This window comes from Equus caballus, chromosome 23, assembly GCF_041296265.1.
Source record: "Equus caballus isolate H_3958 breed thoroughbred chromosome 23, TB-T2T, whole genome shotgun sequence".
Lineage (NCBI taxonomy): Eukaryota > Metazoa > Chordata > Mammalia > Perissodactyla > Equidae > Equus > Equus caballus.
The window spans coordinates 34,521,466-34,541,085 of record NC_091706.1 but is presented as its reverse complement, the minus strand read 5'-3'; the positions used below and the strand labels follow the sequence as shown (position 1 = coordinate 34,541,085).

Sequence of the window (19,620 nt, the reverse complement as noted above, 5' to 3'; positions counted from 1 at the left end):
TCCTCAAGGCACTGACTCAAATCTGTATATTCTGTAAATAAAGGCCACCTTTCGTGAATAGAAGAAAAAATACGATGTTTAAGTGTATGATGATTTAGTTTCCTTGTGTCCTTTAAACACAGGAATGAGCACTTCGCCAAGCCAGGGAGGGGAGGCGGGGAGGAGCTCAGCAGGAGCTGGCCGGCATCAGCTCCAGCACCCTGATGTCCCAAGTGGTGCAGGCAGGCAGGGCCTCCATTCCGCGTGGTGCTCGCCCCACCCCTTTGTTATTCCTATTCTGCTTTGTTCTGGGGAGGATTTAAGGCTGCCTACAATATTCAGGGAGTATCATTAAGAAAAAGTAGGTGCTAGGCAAATAGGGAAAGCGGGACAAAGCAGTCAGAATAAGAAAGATAATGTCGTGAGTGAGGGTAGTGTTGTCTACGCATGCTGTCCGGGCTGCTCCACAGTGCAGCGGCTGGGGTGGGGCACGAGGTGTGACTGCTGTGTGATTTGATTCTGTATGTCCCTAAGGGAGGATGTCGTTCCGGAGTTCTCTCCCCTCCTCCATTCTCTCTCTTCTCCTGTGGGGTCTCTCGTTGCATCCGGCAGTCAGGACCGCTTCCTTGCCAGGATGGTTTTGGAGGTCCATTCCTTACTGTGCCCCTTCGTGTGGGGCGGTAGACAATTCAAGGGCCCTTCAGTCAAAGTTCTGGAGACAGCACCCAAGCTGCAGTGTGGACGCCTGGCTCTGCAGTCTGGCCTCATCCGGAGATCAATTCCAGACCATCTCGAGCCAATGCCTCCCCAATGGCAGTGTGACATGCCTGATGCCCCAAGGTAAACGTGTTGTCCGTCTTCCTGGAAAATCTATTTTACTAAAAGATTGGGGGAGGGGCGTTTTGCATTGCAACGTAGGGTGGATCACGCAGCAGAATGCAAACATCACACGAGTTTGTAGCATAAAAACGTGGGACTGACTGGAAGTTGTGCGGCTTCCGGCGTCCGCGTAGCCGGCCCGCCTCCTAAGCAGCCTCGTTACCCGCTGCCGCAGGGAGAGCGGCCACCTCCCCGCCTTCCCTAAGCGTCTGTCAACCACGGTTTTTTTCGGTGAATGAACAGCAGCAATGGGGGGGGGGGGGGGGGGGCGGGTCTTAACTGGGGCAGCAGACGCCGAGACCAGGCTTTGACTGTTGGTAGTTAGGTTGGGAAGGACAGGGAAACTGCGCAGTGGGAGACCAGAGCCTAATCCCACCACGGGATGCTGGTGGACCGCGTAAACACGGGCCGCCGCGTGTCCCCCCACCGGGAGGTGGAAGAGCCGGGCTAGTCACCAACCGCTTCAGACTCAGGGCTGCTCTGTGCAGGCGTGCGGGTTGGTCGGGGGAGAGGGTGTCCTCGTCCCCCGCCACCTCAAGCAAAGAGATGCAGACATTGGCCCTTGAAAGGCCGGAGCGCCCAGGGAGCGAGGCCCGAGGGCGGAGGAGCGCTGACCGCGCGGGTGGATCAGGGTGGTGCCTGGCCTGTGACTCTGCCGAGGCCTCCAGGGTGACAGGTGTTTTCTGTACAGTGTCTTAGGGTGGGCTGGGAGAGACACGGAACTAGAGAATTATTCCTAGGGAGTGGAGAGGGCGAAGCCTCCACACCTGTAGTCTTGAGGGTTCTCCAGGGAAACAGAACCAAGGGGATGTGTGTACGGAGAGGGATTTACCTTAAGGAATTGCCTCTCACACCATATGAAGGCTTGTAAATCCAAAATCCAAAATCTGCGGGGTAGACGGCAGGCTGGAGACTCGGGGAAGATGGCAGTCTGACGGCCAAGGGGGTGGGCTGGCAGAATTCCTGCTCGCTTGGGGAGGTCTTTGTTCTCTATTCAGGCCTTTCACTGGTTGGATGAGGCCCACCCCCGTTATGAAGGGCCATCTGCTTTACTCAGAATCCACTGGTTTAAACGTTAATCTCATCCCCCAAACACCCTCACAGAAACATCCAGGATAACTTTGACCAAATAATCTGGGCTCTGTGTGTCTCCCGCCCCCAAGGTGACACATAAAATTAACCATCACAATACCCCGTCCTTTTTACTTTGTAGGCCACCTGTGCAACTGTACTTCTTGTCCAGTTTAAAGCATGAATGAATGAATGAACAAGTGAACTCGAAGAAGGGAGAATTACATATTTACATATATGTATAGATTTTATATGATAGATATAGTTCGCCTATGCATACTTATAAATATATTGTTTTAAATAAAGAAGAGTAAATTTAATTTTAATGAGTAGAAAAGTCTTCAAAATTAAGCAAAAACAAAAATGAGTAAAAGAGATACAAATAATAGAGAAATCCCAATAAAAATAAAATATTTGACATTTAAAAATATTACTGAGTGAAATAAATAAGATTTAAAATAAAAGGCTGACAATTAAAATATATATGTGTGTACACATATAGAGAGATAAAACTTATTGCCATCCTGCCTTTTATTTTAAACCTCATCTATATATACATAGATATAAATTTGGCACAATCTACATTCCCAGCCTAGTGACTGCAATGGCAATATTAGTATTTTGGCATTTATTTTGTGCAATAAAAAGTGAGATGTAGGAAGCAACCTAGGTGCCCATCAGGGACGAATGGATAAAGAAGATGTGGTATATATTCTCAATGGAATACATACTCAGCCATAAGAAACGATGAAACCCGGCCATTTGTGACAACATGGATGGACCCTGAGGGTATTATGCTGAGTGAAATAAGTCAGAGGGAGAAAGTCAAATACCATATGATCTCACTCATAAGTGGAAGATAAAAACAATGACAAACACACACATAAAGACAGAGATTGGATTGGTGGTCCCCATAGGGGAAGGGGGGAGGGAGGAGGGCAAAAGGGTGAACAAGCACGTGTGTGGTGATGGCTTGTAATTAGTCTTTGGCCGGTGAACATGATGTAATCTACACAGAATTCCAAATATATTGCAATGTACACCTGAAATTTATTTAATATCACCAACCAATGTTACCACACGCACACACACAAAAGTGAGATGTGGTTTCATTGCTACTGACTGCACTGTCCTCAGATGCTGTTCCACCTCGGGGCCAGAGTCCAGGTCCCTCTGCCTTTCTGAGTTTGAGTCTGTCCAGGAAGGACGATTGGGAAGAAGATCCTGAATGATATAAATCATCCCTGGAGAGATAGGTTGAGCTTACGAGAGTAGATCTGTCTCTGAGGATAAGAGGAGAGAAGAGTAGAGAGAATGAAGGCCTGGAAAAAAGGAGGAGGAGCGGCTGACGCTGGGCAGAAACTCCCCAAACCCCCTCTGTCCCTCGTCCTTCCCTAATCCCACACCAAATGCTGTTTCTTTTCTCTTCGCCCCCCTGCCATTCTAAAACTCCTCCATTAGGGACTACAGGAAGTATAGAAGACCCAAAGGATGTGTGGGAAACATCCATGATGAATACGCATAAACCACATTAGAAGCCCAGGAAATAGGAACCACAGCAAGATACTTGGGAAGGGTTTGAAACTGGGGAGGGACGGGTTCTGAATCTTTCCAAACAAATGCACCTTTGAGTCAAAACGTAAATGACTCAAATTTCAGGTATTTTAAAATATCAAAATGTTTTACACCAATAAATACACTGGCATTTTATTACTTAAAAATAGAATGGTAGGCCAAAATTTAAAGGCACTATTCCAGTCCCTACCCAAATCAAATGTTAGTGCCTCCCTGAGCTGGTTCCCTTGTTACCCCCGTCCTGAGATTTTGAACTCAGATTCTGGAATCAAAGCAATTTTATGTTCAAACCCCAGTTTTGTGAGTTCTTAGCTTAGAACCTTGGGCAGGTTACTCAACCGTTTTAAGTCTCAGTTTTTTTTCATTTATAAAATAGGGATAGAAAGCTATAACACTATGTCATAGTTTTTTTTTGTGGCACTTTAATCGGATGGTATGCATAAAATATTTGTAATAGTAGCTGGTACAAAATAAATACTCAATAAAAGTAGCTAGTATTATTATCACTATCAATGGTTTCACCATACCGATTTAGAAACCTGAGTGGTGTCTTTGATTTTCTTACTCTTCTTCCAAGTGATGACCTACTTTATTCTACTTAAGAACTATTTTTAATTTGTCCCTCTGTCCCTTTTCCCACAGCCACTATCCTAGTTCGGATGGTTGTAAACTCTAATCCTCCATCCAGCTGGCAGGCAGAATCATCTTTCTAGCATAGATCTGAGACTGTTTCCCTTCTGCTGAAAAAACTGGGATGACTTCCCCTTGCCGAGAACAAAGTTTAATTCTTTTTTCTTAAGTGAGATATAATTGACGTATAATATTGTGTAAGTTTAAGATATACAACGTGTTGATTTGATACATTTATATATTGCAATATGATCACCCCCTTGGTGTTAGCTAACACTTCTATCATGTTACATAATTATCATTTCTTTTTTGCGGCGAGAAAAATTAAGATCTAGTCTCTTAGCAACAAACTTTAATTCTTTATCACGGCATTCAAGGTTTTCTACTATTTGCCCCTGTGGTAGATTGCATCATTGGCTCCAATTCTTCACCCCTCTTTGTGTCTGTGTCCTTTGCCATGTGACTTTACAGTGCCTTCCACTAAAGAGGCAGAATCTATTTCCCCTTGGCTTTGGATTGACCACGCGTCTTGCTCTCTTGCACTTCTGCCATCCCAGGAGAGGAAACTCCTCAGGCGACCTGGTGTTCCGGGAGCAGGGTGAGAGATGGAGCAGAAACACTCCAGCTGAGTCCCGCCTGCATCAGCCAACCTGCGGATGTATGAGAAATAATGAACAGTGTTGTTTTAAGCCACTGAGTTCTGGGGTAGTTTGTTAAGCAACAATAGACCCCCAAATCCTTTTTCGGGTAACTTTCTCCTACAAAACCCATGTATGTTCCAATTTCATAGGAGAACTTGTCCCCAATACATTTCTTGAATTCTCTCTGTTTCTCTCTGCTGGAAATACCCTTCCCTTTTTTCACCATCTTTCAAAACCCTAGTCATCCTTCTAGGTCGAGCTAATATGTCACATTCTCTGTCAAGCCTTCTCTGATGCTGCAATCAGATTTAACACTGATTCCTTCCATAACCTTCCACAGCCCTCCATCTGTATCCTCTGGTATTTTAGTTATCCATGTACAGATCTGCTCCCCACCAAGTTCCCTTAAAGGGAGTGTGTGTGTGTGTGTGTGTGTGTGTGTGTGTGACCGTTATTCATATTTGTCTCCTCTTCAGTGCCCTGCATACATTCTAGAAGTGTTTGTTGGAAAAATGGAATGAAGGAATGAAGGGAGAAATAAATTGAAATGCAGTGCCTGTCTTTTATCACAAAGGCAGGTCAATGAGGGACCACCTCATGGCCGAGTGGTTGAGTTCGTGTGCTCCACTTCGGTGGCCCAGGGTTTTTGCCGGTTTGGATCCTGGGCACCGACATGGCACTGCTCATGAGGCCACGCTGAGGTGGCATCCCATAGCAGAGCCAGAAGGACCTACAACTAGAATATACAACTATGCTCGGGGGTGCTTTGGGGAGAAGAAGAAGAAGAAAAAAAAAGATTGGCAACAGATGTTAGCTTAGGTGCCAATCTTAAAAAAAAAAGCAGGTCGATGACATAATGATTTTCTGACAACGTGCCCGGTTTAAACTTCAATGCTGATGCCACTGATCTAAACTGGAGAACATTAGTAAAACAAATTGAGAAAAACTGCTAAGAATTCAGTTTGGTTAATATTAAAGTATAATTTTGAAAAGGATAAAATTGTGATTCTCATGCAAATATAAAATGAACACATGTCAAAGATTTTATTCAGCCCATTACTTAATGAGGAAACCAGTAAGATGTTAATACCGGTTTACACAGCTTTTGAGGAACTAGGTATATTTAAGCAATTAAGGAATATTAGAATAAGCATTCTGAGTTAAGTACAAAGTTGGTTAACATTCTACAGAATAGTAAATGATGACCTTTGTAGATATCTTATTCACCAGACAGTAATTATTTGCATCTCTACCAGACAAAAATCTATACTTTAAGATGTAATTTTATGAAGTCTGGGAACTTTGATCAATGGTTTTAGCATGAATGAGTCATCATGTGAATTATTAAGCTTAATAGGCACACAAACTATTTTAGATCAGTAAAAAGATTAATTCTCTAAATTTGCATTATAACGGAATTTTGGCAAGCTAAGTCAATTAAAAATATGTGTTGAGTGTCTGTGTGCAGACAAGCACAGGCACCGTGTGCGTGCCAAATATCACTTATTCTCTGCCTTCCAGAAGTTCGCATTGTAAATTCTTTCATTTTATGAGAATTTCCTGAATTGATAGTCTGATTTGTTCTTTGCCACGGCCCTGCCTAGGAAGAATGGCAGGTGTGGCTATGCCAGTTTTGTAAGTAATCTGTAACTTAGTCAGGTAACTTGCTCAGAATTCTTCAACTAATGAATCACACATATAGTTTGGATTCAAACAAAGTTTTATGCTTCTGAGTCCAGTCTCCCTGTCTTTCCATTGAGAAGCCCCTTCTGTAGGATCTCTCGAAATGGTTTGCCCATCATGTTGCATGGTTTTCTATTTACAATTTTTTAAAAAAAGCACTTTAGAGCTGGGTCTGCAAATTGCCAGAACCCATGGGACTGTTAGAGTTTCCCAAACATGTTTTGTTTGGCCTGCATAAGGCAATGAAATTTTTTTTTAATTTATAAATCAGCAGATTTTACATACAAGTCTCATTTGGGGCCTTTTTTTCTTTAAAAAAATAGTAGATTTGACAGTCCCGGGCCCATATCTTTGTATGACAACCAGTGGCTGGAGCTGGGTGGCTGCTGCCCCATACAGACAGTCCCCCGCCACCCTCACTAACATGGCCTTCATATTGCCTGAGGGCATTGAGTTTGCAACCCTTGCTCACTTCTTCCTTGCATCCCCTCTCCCCGCCAGACCCAGCCATGTGCAGCATCCACGCAGCTGCAAGAGAAGTCAGTGATCTGAGGGCGCAGAAGGAAGGCCGCGGCTCCCAGAGGTTTGCAACGTCCTCTACAAGATGGGCCAGAAATTTCACCTGGTTCTAGAGGAAATTGGTGAGAATGTCTTTTCAGTCCTGTTCTCTGTGACCAGAGCAGCTTAAATGGGTTGGAATAAGAAACAAGAGATTTTGGCAAGGGTGGCAGATAAACTTTTGTGGCTTAGAACATTACCTCCCATAGCTCTGCTGAATAAGGACCAAATGGAATTTCTGAGAGATGGCTGTCCACCTTTGCTAGCAAGATGATGGCACAGGTCAGAATTGTGGAGCCAGTCTGGGGAAGTGCATTCTGAAAAATTCTGGAAAGAATAAATAGAGTGTTGTCTAGTACATTACAGGAGATTAGATCATAGCTTTAGGCCCAGCTGCTGGACTTGTTCTGTGCCTGTGTTCCTCTTCAGGCCTAAATTAATTAACATTTCATAAACTAATCAATATTATCCAACAATAGACGTGCATGTGACAGAGGGGAAAGGAAACCAGGGCTCCAGTGTTCTGCATTTGGACCCACTGGGCTGAAAGGGGGTCAGATGGAAGGATGGTAATGTTATCCTGTGTGACGGGAAGGGGGAGTGGTACCTTCTCCCTATTTGTCACTTTCTTTTTTGCTGCACAGATGATTGAGCTGAGAGAGGAAAAGGGCTCCTGTGAGAGAGAGCCTGAGAGGCTGGAGTAGAGCTAGCCACCTCCATCCTCGGCTCAGAGCAAGGGCTGGCGTCTCAGCCGATCTGGCTGCAGTTACTCAGTGGTCCTGTGACCTGGGGTAAGTTACCTGAGCCTCAGGCTCCTCATCTGCAAAATGGGGACAGCAGTAGTTCCTTCTGCAAAGTGTGCTTGTGAGATTGAGGGAGGAATCTGTGTCAGTGACCGGCCCAGAGCAGGGACTACAAAAATATTAGGCCAACCCCACCACCAATATATGTTGGCTTCCTTTCTTCTTTGACAAAGCTTAGGGTAGAAGTCCTCTGAAGGCAGTGAATTAACGAAGCTCAGTGATTGAGAATGTTGGCCCTCGAGCAGATGACCTGTGTTCAAATCCTTCCCTGAAAACTACTGTCTGTGTGACTTGGGCTAATTATCGAACTTCTTTGTTCTAGCCTCAGCTTCCTCATGTGTGAACTAAGTATAAAAATTACCCCTATCTCAAAGGGTTGACTATGAGGGTAACATACCATAGGACAGTTAAGCACTTAGCAAAAGGCTTGGCACGAAATAAGTGCTCAACAAACATAAGCTTTTTTAAAAAAATTAAATGCAAAAGCTTATCTCCTTTAAAAAATCAAGGTAAAATTCACATGATCTAAAATTAACCATGAACCATTTTAAAGTGTACAATTCAGTGGCATAAATTTAGTACATTCACAAAGTTGGGCAAGTATCACCTCTATCTAGTTCCAAGATGTTTTCATCACCCCAAAAGGAAACCCTGTCCCTATTAAGTATACCCCTTTCAGGGTATACTGCCCATTCGCCCCTCCCCCCAGCCCCTGGCAACCACTAGTCTGCTTTCTGTCTCTGTAGATTTGCCTATTCTGGATGTTTCATATAAATGGAATCATACAATATGTGTCCTTTTGTGTCTGGCTTCTTTCACTTGACATAATATTTTTGAGGCTCCAAAGCCATTATTTTAATTATTACTACTCTCTGAACTGCTCTGGCTAACATTCTAGAATTATTAGATTCCTTTTGGGGAGTGAAGATAAGATAATAAAAGCAAAACAAAACAAATTAATGGTTAAAGTGCTTTTCTAGGACAAATAGAACTTCCTTCTCTGCATGTTTGGGCGTCAGATATTTGGGGGCAAATGAGAGACAAAGCTGTTCCCGGGTCACTGCAGCCTCATAGTGGCACAAGTGACAGGCCAGATGTGCCTGTCTTGGCGGTGGGAAGCCTTAGAGGGACAGGTTGGAGCTGGGTCATACCTGACCCACAGTTGTTTGTGAGGCTGGAGAGCACATACCAACGTCTCCGAACTAGAATGCTAAGGGCCAGCCTGAAGAACTGTGTCCAGATTCCTCCAAGTCATTGGGCCTCAGGCAGGCGCTGAGCGTTGGCTTAAGAGGCAAAGAGGGTCAACAAAGAATGCATCAGCCCTGGAGAAGGGGAGAGAAATTCCAGGGAGGGCGACCCAAAGCCCTTGCCTAGGGGGACAGTCCTTTCAAGAGCCTCTTCAACAACCAGACAAACCAGTCATGGGTCCTTCCTGTGACAAGTGCTTATTGAGTGTCTGGCTACTGGAACCACAAAAATGAACAAAATGAAGTAGGTTCCTAGGGGGTCTCTGTATCACAAGGAGCACGTGGGTAAATCTATATAAAGGGCTTAGACCAGGGTCTGGCACATAGCCCTCAATAGGAGATAGCTGTTGTTATTATTACTGTTGTTATCATAGTGTCTTGTTTGTTTAACTATTTTTTGGCTATTAATTGTAGGAGTAGTAGCAACGGTAGTAGTAAGATAGGCAGATAGATGGATAGATAGACAGATACAGTCCTCTGGGGATTCTGCCAGTTGTTGTGTGAGTCAATTCCAGTTATGCATTCCCAACGTAGGGAAATAGCTAAATAACTACAGGTGAGGTAAGGGACATCCCAGGGGTAACATGAAACAGACCTGAACTCCATTGATCATCTGACCTCCGTAAGTCCTCTCTGGCTGCTGGGCAACAGTGGCATTTTGAGTCTCCAGAAAGTAGTGTTAATTCAAAGCCAATGACCAGTTATTTCCAATCCACAGTCACCTGGGCTTAGGTCCCTTGGAGGAAGGCTGGGAGGTGTGAATTTCTGGTGGTATAGCAAGTTCTTTCCTCAGTGTGCCCGGCCTCCCCTTAATTAAGGGGGCTCTGGGTGTGTGAACTGGCCCACGACTGGAAATTGACTGAGTGGCCATGTCTCTCCATTATGAGGATTCAAGTCAGACTTCTCGTCACCAAACCTAGAGCTTTTGTGGCTTATACAAATCAGATAAGACTTTGGAAGGCTAGCCATCTGTACACTTCTAGGGGCACCATGATCAACTAGCCCATGCCAAAGATCTCTGAGGTCAGACTGCTGATGACTGATCCACTCTGTCGTTCATTCCTGTAGCCACGCCCTCCATGTCTTTGACTACCGAGTGCAGCCACTTGGCTTCAACCACTCCCAGATCCCATCATTTCCCTCTCTGAGAAGCCCACCAACATAGAAGGGACCAGAAATTGCAGCTGGACTTTCTAACTTCAAATGAGTCTTTGAAGGGTCAGATCTAGATGTCTGGATATTGATATAATATAAATGTGTGGTTAATACACTCAATCAATTCTTTTAAAAAACCTTCCTTCAAATCAATGAGCAAAGCTGAAAGACCAATAGAAAAATGGGCAAAGGATAAAATTTCTTTAAAAAGCAATACATATAGCTAATGAATACATGAATAGTAATGAATATGTGAAAAAATATTCAAATCCTCCAATAATGACATGAAAATAAGACAACAAAAGAGACTATTTTTCAAGGGAAGGATGTGGAGAATTCTTAAGTTTGGTATTTGGAGTATAAATTGGTACAAATTTTCTGCAGGACAACATGGCAATATACACCCAAATCCAAAATATGTTTATCTTTGACCCACAGTTCCACTTCAAAAATTTATCCTAAGGAAATAATAAATGTATGAAGATGTCACAGAGCCATTTTTATGAGCAAAAACTTTGAAGCAATCTAAATACTCAACAATAGGAACTTGTTTTCAGTAAATTATGATATATATGTGAAATATTATGCAGATATTCAGTCAGTAAGCATTTATTGAGCACCTACTCGCCAAGAGTACTCTTGTAAAGTCCAGGGGTACAGATTATCTCTTTTTTTATGGAGCTTACGTTTTAGGGGTTGGTGACATAGAGTAAACAGATAAATTTTTAAAACTTGAGTCATGTAAGTGCTATGATGAAAATTAAAATGGTGGTGTGATAAAGAGTGACTAGAAGTGGGGCTGCTTTAGACTAAGTCAGTCAGGAAAAGCCTGACCGAGGAGATGACATTTAAGGAGAGGTGTAAATGCCAAAAAGGACATTAGAAATCATTATTATGTAGGCCAATGTTTCTTGACCTGAAAAGATATTACAGATCCTATTTTTTCATTAAACTACATACATGGGAGCTGGGTGGGGTTGGTATATGCCAGAAAGAAGTCTGAAGGAACTGATATTGATTAGAACGCTTTCCCAGCTGCTAGTCACTGAAAAGCCGACTCAAGACTGATTTAGTAATAAAGCAAGTTATTGATTCCTGTAACTGAAAAGCCATGGTTTCCGGGGGCTCAATAACATCCCAGAGGGGCTGGTTTCTTTTTGTCTCTCTCTTCTGCATTCTACGGAGTTGCTTCATCTCTCATGATTCCAAGACGGCTGCCAACAGTTCCTAGGGCTACTTGTTTCCTCCTTCATGTCTGGAAGGAAGTAGAGAGCATCTTTGTCTCAACATCCCAGAAAAAGACAGGAACTTCAGTCTGATTGGACTGGCTTGGGTCACATGACCATTCCTGAACCAAATTCCCTGGCCAAGACGATGGGCTATAATGGTTAGCATAAGTCATTGAACATCTAACAGTGGAGGTGAGAGTGAGGTGATCCCTAAACCACAGGGCTGAGAACTCGGGGGAGAGAATATGTCCCAAAGGAAGTTTCGGGGAGCCTTTCCCAGAGGAAGAGGGGAAAGTTCTGGGTAGCAAATACCAGTTGTTGCGTACAGAAAAACGCTGGAGAGTAAATAGTGCTTATATCTCTAAGCTTTGGATAAGGAATTACTGGTGATTTTTACTTTGTTTTTATACTTTACCATATGTTTGAATTTTTTTACAGTGAGAATATATTGATTTTATAACTGTAAGACTTACAAAGCTGTTTCTATTTTTTAAATCTGGCAAAATGAATAAAAGGTGATAAATGGATAAAGACATTTTTTTCGGCTTGTGTGCAACAGCTCTCCTCTTTGAATTTGCTTCTCCTCCCCTAAAGCATTATTCTTGCAACTAAACCAGCTCTTCTGGCCTTTTCCTTAAGTAAAAAGGAAGGCCGTGTACAGGCGGGCTCTCAAATCCTGAGTTTTCACAGAATCTCCCTCCTACCCGCCCAGTTTCACTTAACAAGTTAGCAGCGCCTGCCGGCTCACTCTTCCCCACTTCCAATGTGCTATTCTGGGCCACGGTAATTATTCAGCCAGTTGAGAGTTCTCCTCAGTGACAACTGAGATAGCTCAAACTAAGAATAGGACTCTGACTGATAAAGGAAAGCGACAGTGATGGGGCCGTGAGGAACTTGGGCCCCTGCAAGGGCTTGGGACCTAAAACTCAGTTTTGTTCTTTGCTCCTAGGGCTGCCACTGGTCTGTGGTTTTGCTCTTCTATATGTTTCTGTGAAATCTTGTCAGCTGCATAATCACACAAATAATACGGGCTGGAGAGGCTTATCAAGGGTCCCAAAGAATGTTGCTTCTCAGCCGGGCTTCCAGCTGGGAGCCCTGGGTCTAAGCTTGCCAGACAATTCTCTATTGTACATTTGAGGACTTTTTCTTCAGAGGCTTTTGAGTTGAGGCCAGAGGATATTTTTGCATTTTCTAAGATCTTCAGTGAGAAACAGAGGAAACGCTCTGCCCTCTTGGGGCAGTAGATGCTCTTGTAAAGTGGTGAGGGAGTTTGGAGTTAGAGGGGGTGCTCCACCCCTGCCTAGCTCTGTCATCTAAGCCTTAGCTTTGTCATCTCTAAAATGGGAGTTATTGAAACTCACTCATGGTGGTGCTGTAATGATTAAATGCGTGTTTGGAAAGTACATAGCATGGTAACTGCCCAGCAAACGTTTGTCAGTATTATCCTACGGTGGAGAAATTCCATATGCCTCTCAGGTAGTCGCATGGAATCAAGCTCCACCACATAGAGTGACAACCTCCAAAATGCGCCTTTGTGTGGTTTTTCCGCCTTTCAGGTCTCATTCTCCTCCTCCCTCACTCCGGCTCCCTGGGGTCACCTCCCACACAGACCACCTGCACTTAGGTCCTTGTCTTGGGCTACACTTTTCGTAAGATTAGGCATCATTTGGTCGTATCAAAGATTATGATGACAACAGCGTTGATCATGATTTTGGTGATTTGTAATTATTTGGGGGAAGATCGCTGATGGTGCCACTACTGCTGGGTATTCAGCTCGCTAAATTCCACAAATTCTGTTTTTAGCCGCCTGAAGAGTATGGAGTGGGTGTGTGTGAAATGGAGAAAGGCCTTTAAGGAAGCCGGAAAGCTGGAGGCGATAAGGCCCAGGGGCATGTACTGATTGAAATCCCCATTCCCCATACCTTTTCTTCTTTCTTAAAATAAGGAGGGGACTATAAAATGCCAATGCCAAAAATAGAGTTCTGGCAGACACACTGGAAGTGGGCAAAAGTGAGGCCATCTTATTTTGCTAAATGTCCCCAGCCCCTCCTCGCTTCTCTGCGTGTACTTTAGTAGATTCACATGCTCTCCTGATTTATGGCCTCTGCTTATGTATGTAGTCCCCGATACCTTGATAAATTAATACTCTGTTCTATGACTTTCTCTCCAGGAACAAGCTGACCACAGACGAGAAACACGCCTACAAGGTATCCATCACAGCTGACAGAAGAATGGAACAGTGTGATGCCTGGAGCCTGGCATGCCTGGAGACCAACATCCCTGGACCTCTCCTCACTGCCCATTTTCCCTATATAACTGCCTCAAGATTCTGTAAACCTGGAAGATGGGTCTTTGAGACATTAGTCACCCATCTTCCGATTAGCCAGCTAATCTAATTAAACTTTCTTTCTCGATCTCCAACTCGTTGTGATTAATTGGCTCAGATCACAGCAAGCAGAGCGAGCCCATTGCTTGGTATCAGCACCATCAGGGTTAGAAATGGTTGGTGTTGGATAAATTACATTTTACTCAACTATACAGTCAATTCCCAGTTATTCTTATGCTTCTGCAAGTCTCTTCCCATTTTCCATTTCTTGCTTCCCTCCTGTTGGCTGTGGCACAGACCCATCCCTGTGGTTAACCCTCCAGTCTTGGTGACACAGTAAGTATGAGCAGGAGTCTGCCGCTGCCAATGTAAGGAAGGGACGTTGGAAGATTTTACAGTTTATTCTTGGTTTGCTGTTCTAGTTACTATGGCTGTCTAACAAATGACCCCCAAATTGAGTGGGGGAAATATCCATTTGTAATGTTCATAGAGTCCCTGGGTCAGGACTTTGCAGCAGGGAGAGCTCATCTCTGCTCCATGGTGTCTGGGGCTTCAGCTGGAGGACCCAAAGGCCAGGGGTGGGAATCGTCTTAAGGCTCATTCACAGACGTGTGCAGCAGTGAATGCTGGCTGTTGGCTGGAGGCGCAGTTCTCCTCCACTTCGACTTTCCCATGTGGTTTCTCTGTGAGTTGGTTTGGACTTCCTCACAGCATAGCTGCTGAGCTCTAAAGCAAGGGTTCCTAGAGAGGGAGCCAGGAGGAAACCAAGTCTCCTTTTGTGACCTGGTCTTGCAAGTCATGCATCATTATTTCCACCACATTCTCTTCATCGAAGCAGTCATAAGTCCCAGTGAGGTTCGAGGGGAGACTAAATGGAATCTGCCTTGTGATGGAGAGAGGCAAGGTTCTGGAAGAATGTGGGACTGGAAATTTTGCTGTGACCATTTTTGGAAAATGTAAGTTGCCACATTTGCATCCAGGTTGCTAAGGGAGTATACCAAGGTGCTTCCAAGACTCTGGATGATTCTACTTTGAAACAGAGAAAGGGTGATGGTGTCGGGAGGGAGTGATGGCTGGCCCCGTTGCAATAAACAAGAGTAGATGCTTGGTCTCGTTTCCCTGCGAGATCCCTGAGAGAGAGTCCAAGAAAAAAGAAGGCCAAAGGAACAAGCCTAAGTAAAAAATGGTCACCTGGTGTGTTGAAACGCCCTGCCCCATGACAGAGAACTTAAGTTTAAATGGTTGCATCTTCTGACAAACTTGAAGGACCAAGTCTGCGTCATTCTAAGATGTGCTCACAGTGCCTCACACATAGAGCTCCAGCAATGTGTGTGGACAAGAGGACCATGGAGAGGACTGGGTGTTGGCGAAGATCTGAGAATAAAGATTGTATCCCTAGCTTGACCGGTAGGATTACATTCCGAGCGTCCTAAGCGAGGGCTTGCGCTGCCAACATGTTGACATTCCACAGGTAGCATGAGGATTGCAGGCCTCTGGGGAGCTCTATGAAGAGGACCCCTGAGGTTTGTATGTGTTTTTTGGCCCAATTCTTCATTTATCCCATTTCCTCAGGAAGGGGCCTGAAGGTTGCCGATGACTCCATTAGAAATTCCGTTCCTGCTGAGAGGGAACATGGTTAATTGCGTAGATTCACAGACTCTGAGTGAACTTATCGAGTGATTATTAAGTACCAGATGTTGCCTGTGGGTAAGACCGTCTTACTGACTCCAGAGCCTGAACAGTGCTCTAGAGTCTGATGGGGAACTGCTAACAAAGGAAGGAAGAACCAGAGTCAAGCAGGGTTGGGCAGAGGTGGGCTGAGGAAGAGGGAGGGGAGGAGACTGAGGCTAAAGCTTCTACTCTCTTCCTTTTACTGCGACTTCTGGGCTACCCTTTAGTGAAGAGTTCACACAGAAGTGCCTTTCTGGGTTCTTGACCCTGACTTGCAGGTAACTTTCTGCTGATGCCTTTGAAGGCCTAAAAGTAGATGACAGTGACTGGCCAGGGAGGGGTCCTGCTCTTCTGGAGACTCCTCTTTCCCTTTAACAACATCTCTTCCTCCTTGATCCTGCTGAAGCCATGAGGGGCTGGAGGGAGGAAATTGCATACCTGAGGAAGAGAGTCTCAAATCGCTCAGGGCCCTTGGCACGGTTTGGAGCATTCCCCAAGCTTCTTCCAGCCGTTCTCCTTGGTCAGGCCTCTTGCCTCAGTCCTTGGATCAGACACCTTTTTGCTCACACCTGCTCTTTCATGCCCAGACCCAGGTTGAATATGCTTCCCACAGACCATGCACGCATCTGCAGGCAATGATAGAATCATTGACATGGGGGTTTTGGAAGGGAAATATGAGGAAGTAGTGGGGAATCCTTAGGCTTAGAACATTCCAGGGAGTGGGGCTCAGACCACCAGTGATATGCTCATGGAAACTTCCTCCATAAAACATTTGTTAAGTAGCAAGATCTTTTCATTGTCTTATGTCAGCTGAAGAGCAACTTCTCCAGTGTCCTAGATTATTTCTCTGTGTGTCTCTCTCTGTCTCCCCTCGGCTCTCCTTTCTTAACCCAAAGGAAAGGATCTCCAGCAACCCCGGAGTCCCACTTTCTCTTTCAATATAACTAGTCCTTCTTAGGAGTTCAACCACTTCCAAAAGCACTGTTCTCTCTTGCTTTAGGTATTATCTTAAATATCGCCTCCTCCAGGAAGCCTTCCAAGGCTGGGTTAGGTGGCCCCCCATGAGCTCCCACAGCAACTTTGCTTCCCCTCTAACAAATCATTTATTACATTGTTAAAAATGCTGATTATTGCCCTTTGAACAGTCTTTCTCCTCCACAAGGCTCTAAGCTCTCTGAGAAAGGAACTGTTTCTTTTTCTTCCATTTTAGCTTCAGCACTGGGCACATGGAAGGATTCAATAAAATGTGTCATAACAGGAAAAGATACATTAATTCATTTTCTTCCCTTTAGACTTTCCAGGGACAAAAGAGAATGAGGAGAAAAGCTGGAGAACTTGCATAAGGAAATGACACCCTGATGTACTTTGTTTCTAACAATTGCATCAGTATTGGGACTATGATGTTGTAGGGAGATATAGTTAAATTGAGGCAGAGTTCAAGATTTGAGACACCAAGGTCTGAGAACAGAGGGTGGCTCATCCTTAAATGGTAAACAGCCATTCTGAGTGTCGTGTCAGGGAACAACCAGTTGCACAGTAAGGACAGGAACTAAGAGGACTGGTCTTAAATTGAGGGAAAAAGGCTTAGATTTTTAGCTTAAATGTTGAGTGCTGAGGTTCCTAGATATGCATTCTTAGAGAAAATGTTTTGTAGTTTGTCTTTTTTTCAAAAGAAGAGAATTTTGATTGTTGTCAAAATAATGCATGCAGATAATTTTAAAGTCAAACATTTTTGTTAAAAAGCTATAACAGGGGCCGGCCCGGTGGGATTAAGTGCACACATTCCGCTTAGGTGGCCCAGGGTTCGCCGGTTCAGATCCAGGGCATGGACATGGCCCTGCTTGGCAAAAGCCATGCTGTGGTAGGTGTCCTACATATAAAGCGGAGGAAGATGGACATGGATGTGAGCTCAGGCCCAGTCTTCCTCAGCAAAAAGAGGAGGATTGGCAGCAGATGTTAGCTCAGGGCTGATCTTCCTCAAAAAATAAAAAAAGAGAAAGAAAGTAAAAAGCTATAACAAAATGCAGCAGCTCTAGCCCCATCTGTCCCCATTCCCCAATTCCGCTCTCTGAAGCAATCACTTTCAAACCCATTTAGCTATTTTTTTCTGATCTTTTTACTCCTCCTCCCCTTTCCTACGTAGTGTGCTTCTGTTGCTATTTCTTAATTTGTCTATTTTTGACACTGTCTGGTGACATTGTTCTTGAAGATGTGCCTCTCTTAACCACATCTCTACACGCATTCCCTCCCACCATCTTCTCAGTAGAGTTATTTTATCAGTGAAGATAAGGTTCAGTTGCATATAACAGAAAACTCAAAATGACAGTGATTTACAAAGAATTTTCTTCTCTTTTGAGTAAAAGAATCTGGGAAGTAGGCCTTCCAGCTGGTATGGTGGATCTAGCATCCTTCCAGTCAAGTATGGCAGCTTCGACATCCTTCCTAGGATCTTCCACCTTCCATCTTCCGTCTTCCATCTTCCAGGCCATTCTTGGAGGTCCAGCGTTTATGCCTGAATTCTCCAGGGACAAAGAAGAAGGAGGAAGGGGCCATCTCCATAGATTTGCCTATTCTGGATATTTCAAATAAATAGAATAATACAATATGTGGTCCTCTGTCACTGGCTTTTTTTACTTAGCATAACATTTGTAAGGATCATTCATGTCGTAGCATGTATCAGTACTTCATTCCTTTGTATTACTGAATAATATTCCATTGGATGGATACACCAAATTTTATTTATATATTCATCAGTTGATGGAGATTTGGGTTGTTTCCACTTCTTGGCTATTATGAATAATGTTGCTATTAACATTTGTATACAAGTTTTTGAGTGGACATACGTTTTGATTTCCCTTGGGTATATACCTGGGAGTGGAATTGCTGGGTTATATAACTCTATGTTAAACCTTTTGAGGAACGGCTAGACTGTTTCCGAAGGCAGCTGCACTATTTGACAATCTCATCAGCAGTGTATGAGGGTTCCAATTTCTCCGTATCCTTGCCAACACTTATTATGATCTATCTTTTTTATTCTAGCCATCCTAGTGGATGGGAAGTGCTATCTCATGGTTTTGATTGGCCTTTGCCTAATGATTAATGATGTTGAGCATCTTTTTATAGGTTTATTGGCCATTTTTATATCTTCTTTGGAGAAATGTCTATTCAGATTGTTTGCTCATTTTTTAAATTGGGTTATTTGTCTTTTTATTGTTGAGTTGTAAAAGTTCTTTATATATTTTATATACAAGTTCCTTACCAAATACATGATTTGCAAATATTTTCTCCCATTCAGTGGTTGTCTTTTCAGTTTCTTGTTGGTATCCTTTGAAGCATAAAAGTTTTAAATTTTGATAACGTCCAGCTGATCTATTTTCTTTTGTTGCTTGTGTTTTGGTGTCCTCTATCGATTTTTCAGGTATTTTTGAGAGTTTTGTGTGTGTGTGTGTGTGGTTACTCTAGGAATTATATTACACATCTTTAACTTAGAACAATCTACTTCCGGTTGATACTGACTTAATTCTGCTAAAATATAGCAACTTTGCTTGAATATAGCTCCAACTCTCCCCTTTGTGCTATCACTGTCATATATATTACATCCTTATATGTTATAAACCCAAAAGTACAGCTATTTTTTGTTGGATGAAAAGGTAAATTTAAATTCAGGTCAAAATAACACGAAGGATGGGCGGTGCGGGAAGAGCTACTCCCTGCAATCGTGGTGAGGTCTTTTTCGAGTCCTGGAGCAGCATAGAAAGACTGTAACTTTCAACATTCACAGGAAAAAAAATGGGTGGCATTGACAGTAATATTAAAATCACAGAAATGCAAACATAGCAAACAAACCAGCAGAGGGAGAAAGAAAGGGAAAATGTAGAAAACTTTTATCAACACATCAGTCAGGAATAGATGGAAAAATAGGCAAAGGAAAGGATGCCAAAGAGAAAATATGTAATGTTATGGTAGAAATACGTCAAAATGAACCAGCAAGTATAATAAAATTAAATGTATTAAATTTACCTATCAAAGAAAGAGATAATCAGATTGAATCTTCAAAGCATAACTATACTTACAACAGACAACATCTAAAACAACTCCACATAGGAAAGTTGAAAATAAAGGCATGGAAGAATATCACAAGCAGATAACCAACCAAAAGAAAGCTCCTTATGG

At 43.5% G+C, this 19,620-nt stretch overlaps 1 long non-coding RNA gene across 1 annotated transcript; it reads left to right on the top strand.

Moving 5' to 3' along the window:
- Positions 1-265: 265 nt before the first annotated feature.
- On the top strand, positions 266-13,871 carry LOC111770157 (uncharacterized). The gene is made up of 4 exons (XR_002803208.2): positions 266-819; positions 6,960-7,099; positions 7,661-7,807; positions 13,621-13,871. It is a non-coding gene; the product is annotated as an uncharacterized lncRNA (long non-coding RNA).
- The last annotated feature ends 5,749 nt before the right edge of the window (positions 13,872-19,620 follow it).